We start from the raw sequence: 4,791 nt of genomic DNA on the forward strand, positions 1-4,791 counted from the left end.
TTATCATGTGTGACTTCAAGCTGTGTTTATAAGCAAAACCTTTACCACAGACTGAGCAATTAAATTGTTTATCTCCTGTGTGGACTGTCATGTGTGTCTTCAAGCTACGTTGTTGACCAAAACTTTTACCACAGACTGAGCAATTAAATTGTTTATCTCCTGTGTGGACTATCATGTGTGTCTTCAAGTTTACTTTTTTACCAAAACCTTTACCACAGACTGAGCAATTAAATTGTTTATCTCCTGTGTGGACTATCATGTGTGTCTTCAAGTTTCCGTTTTTACCAAAACCTTTACCACAGACTGAGCAATTAAATTGTTTATCTCCTGTGTGGACTATCATGTGTTTCTTCAAGTCTCCTTTATGACCAAAACCTTTACCACAGACTGAGCAATTAAATGGTTTATCTCCTGTGTGGACTATCATGTGTCTCTTCAAGTCTCCTTCATGACCAAAACCATTACCACAGACTGAGCAAATGAATAGTTTGTCTCCTGTGTGGACTAGCATGTGTCTCTTCAAGTTTCCTTTTTGACCAAAACCTTTACCACAGACTGAGCAAATAAATTGTGCCTCTCCTGTGTGTATTTCCATGTGTGTCTTCAAGTTTCCTTTTTTACCAAAACCTTTACCACAGACTGAGCAATTAAACTGTTTATCTCCTGTGTGGACTATCATGTGTGCCTTCAAGTTTCCTTTATGACCAAAACCTTTACCACAGACCGAGCAATTCAATTGTTTATCTCCTGTGTGGACTATCATGTGTGTCTTCAAGCTTCCTCTATGGCCAAAACCTTTACCACAGACTGAGCAAATTAATAGTTTGTCTACTGTGTGGACTATCATGTGTGTCTTCAAGTGTGCTTCATTACCAAATCTTTTACCACAAACTGGGCAGCTGAAGTGTTTCTTCCCAAAACCTTCACTGTTTTTCTGTGGGTCTAAACCTGGCTGAGGTTCACTAGTTTCCATCCATTCGGCATCATTGTCTTCAGTCTCAGAAGAGTCTGAAGTCTTGTCATCACTAGTTGGTTGTGAATGACTAGCTGGATATAAGGATATAAGATATAAGTTCCTGGCTGGTTCTGATATTCCACTGTCCTCTTCATCAACTTCTGTTTTCATCTGTTCAGTTGAGCCGCTGGCTAGAGGCTGTGCGTCTCTGATCTCCTCAGTTTGGCTTTGATGAAGCTGTGAGGACTGAGGTTTCTCTTCATCTTCACTCTTCACAGGGACAGCAGTGAATGGGAACTTGGTGATATGGGCCTCCTCCAGCCCTTGAAGCTGCTCTCCCTCCTGACTGGTCGATAGTCCCTCCTGTTCCTCTTTAATGTGTGTGGGCTCTGGGTCCTGTTCCTCTTTAATATGTGGGGGCTCTGGGTCCTGTTCCTCTTTAATCTGTGGGGGCTCTGGGTCCCCCTGAAGCTGTTCTCCCTCCTGATTGGTCCAGAGTTCCTCATGTTCCTCTTTAATGTGTGGGGGCTCTGGGTCCTCCTGACTGATCCAGAGTTCCTCCTGCTCCTCTTTAATCTGTGGGTGCTCTGGAGCCTCCTGGTGCAGACTGGGGCTCCACTCCTGCTGCTCAGGGGGAACCTCTTCTTTAATGACCAACTGCTGCTGGAGGTCTGGAGGCAAGGCTTCTCTGTGTAACTGCACAGCGTCCAGTAGTTTATCTCCAACAGCCGCAGTTAGGCGCTGCTTCACCACAGCTCTCAGATTCTGGACTTTAGACATTTTCATTTTCACAGTGACAGGAACTTTTCCTCCTTAACTTTACTGACAAACGTTATCCTTCAAAGCTCCAATAAATAGCTTCACAGCTAACGTTAGCCGTTAGCGTCACAGCTAAACCATTAATCTGAGTCCATTGAGTCTCTCTTCTTCCTCTGAGTTAACGCCGACCCGGTTCCACTTAATATATTCGTGATATCATCCGCACGTACTAGTCTTCTGTTTGTAAATTAAACTTCTGAAAGTAGAAACCGGGAAACAATACGCTACTGCTAACGTTAGCATGGGAGCTTCGATCACCACTACGCAATACCCAGATTCTTCTTCTGGTGTTTTATGGATTCTTCTTCTTCGTCTTCTTTCGGGGTTCTACGGCGGTTGGCATCCTTAAATAGTGCAGTACCGCCACACACTGGTTTGTATGAGCATAACAAACTAACTAACCTAGCTATATCCGTTGTCCACCCAAAGTAGAAAGGAAAAATTTAATACTAGTAGGCCTACTTCCATACAGTGCGAGCCGTAGATATATCATCTTTTTTTTTTTTTCGTAGATATATCATCTATCTCCGTCGCTGGAAGCTTGATGACGTCGACGGTGGGTCTGACTACGTCAGACTAGTTTCCAATATTAGTATGTACTGTCAATGTTTCCAACATACACGATACTGTCCGGATACAATACCCAGAATGCCTTGCGGCACCAAAGAAAGACGAACAGTCGGGGGGGGGGGGGGGGGGGGGGGGGGGGGGAGGGAGGGCAGAGACCACAACAAAACAATCAGAGAACAGTTAGCAAATAGTGTCAAATCAAACCACATGCACACATACCATGTTGATATTTATTTTACTTAGATGAGAATACTAACTAGAACTAGAAAATGTCATCACTTTATAGCCTACTACTCCAATCCTAATCTCCCTTCACTTGCTCCCAATTCAAGCTAGATCTGACTTTAAGGTGCTCCTCTTAGCATTTAAATCATAGGCTTGCACCATCATATCTTTCTGACATCATCCCTTATTCCCCCTCGTGTCCTCCATTCTCAAGATGCAGGCTACCATGCTGTTCAGAATCAAGAAAAAAATCAGCAGGCAGTAGGCCTAGCCTAGAGGTTCTCCTACCAAGCTCCCTATCGCTGGCCTGACTCCGCCAGATGGGGGCGGCATTGTTCCACATGTGAACCAACTTACATCCATCTGGCTGCGTCAGGTCACCCTATCTCTGGAACAAGCTAGTCAGAGAAGCTACTTTAGTTGACATTTTCAAATCTAGACTCAAAATCTACTTGTTTTCACAGTCACATGACTTACCTTAGCACTGCTGCTTGGGCTCAACACAGATCTTTCTCCTAGCCTAGCATTCTGTCTGTCTGACCCTAGCTTTCTGTCCTTTCTCTATCCTACCCTAACCCTTGATTGAAGTCTCTCCTGTATTAACTTTTGTTTTTATGTTCATTGTATTATTCATTATTCACTCTTCATTGTCTTTTAATTGATCATTTGATCATTCTGTTGTTTATTGGAAAGTGTATTGAGACAACTTGGTGTGATTGATTGGTTGATTGTGATTGATGAGAAGATCATATATCATTATCTTTCATTTAACTTGAATGAGAGAGAACATCCAATCACAGCATGTTGTGGCCATATGTTTAATAAATAAACTGACACATTTCTCTGTTTATTCATTATGTAACATGACATGAAAGGAGAGTTGAAGGCACTATCAACCCATGAATCTGGCAGCAAGATCACATTTATTTCAGCAAGTTGAAACTCTCTCCAGTCATTTCCTCGTGTCCTCTTTCATCACACACAGCACTACATTGAGTAGTAGTAGTAGGATAGGAGTAGTTACTGTTGTTGTTTTTACAAACAGGCTACATCAACAATATTATTCTTGTTAAGTCACGTGTAGTTTTTCCTGCCAATAATGTAAAGGCAGCACTTCACTTCAGGACTTAATTGTGTGACACAGTTATTATGAAATTTGTGTGGCAAATGGCAATGGACAAGCTGAGCACTGGCTTTATTACCTTCTATCCCCTGAGTACATCAAAGAGCCAGGTCATTTGCTAGATACATTAGATAGATTAATAGATATATAGATATGTTTTATTTGTGTCATGCACCATGTGGTGCCCAGCCCAAATGGACTTACAAGACACAGAGCATTCCGGTTCAACAAAACAAACAAATTAACAAGCAAGTTACACATAGTTCATACATGCACAAAACAAGACAGAATCATATATTCAGATAAACAACTTCTCCATTCTCAGTTGCCAAGCTCTCGAAATGCATGATGTTGAAGCTCTCCTGATAAAACTGGCAAAAAACTGAAGACTTCCTCTCTGAATAGCCCTTCCAACTTAACGTCATCTCCTCACCAGGATAATTCAGGTTTCTTATTTTGCATTAACTGAAATAAAGGCAGTCTTGGTTCCTCGTATAGCGTACAATGAAACAAAAAATGAAATTCATCCTCCACAACACCCAGTTCACATGATCTCCTCCTCAGGACAATGTGACAATCAATCAAGTCCAGGAGACAAAACCCATTGGAATTATATTAGATAATAAATTATCTTGGTCAAAACACCTTGATAAACTTGTAGTTAAAATGGGTAATGGGATTTTTGTTGTTAAAAGATGTGCAAAATTTCTGTCGCCGGTGATTCTCAAGCAGGTTATTCAAGCTATAATTTTGTCGTATCTTGATTATTGTCCAGTGTTGTGGTCTAATGCTGCAATGAACAAGCTAAGGAGACTGCAGATGGTACAAAATAAAGCAGCTAGGATTGCACTTCATTGTGATAATAAAACAAATGTGTCAGCCATGCACAGCTCCTTGGCTTGGTCATTTGTAAAAAATAGACTACTCTACTCACTTCTTATGTTTATGTGGAATATTCTTGACACTAAAGACCCCTTATCTCTGTATGAAAATGTATCTGTAAGTCATAACAGGCACACATACTCAACTAGACATGCTACTGCAGGAGGTTTTACACTTCCAGTAGTTAGAACAAATGTGATGAAAAGAACTGTCATGT

This window comes from Poromitra crassiceps (assembly GCF_964638095.1).
Source record: "Poromitra crassiceps genome assembly, chromosome: 9".
Lineage (NCBI taxonomy): Eukaryota > Metazoa > Chordata > Actinopteri > Beryciformes > Melamphaidae > Poromitra > Poromitra crassiceps.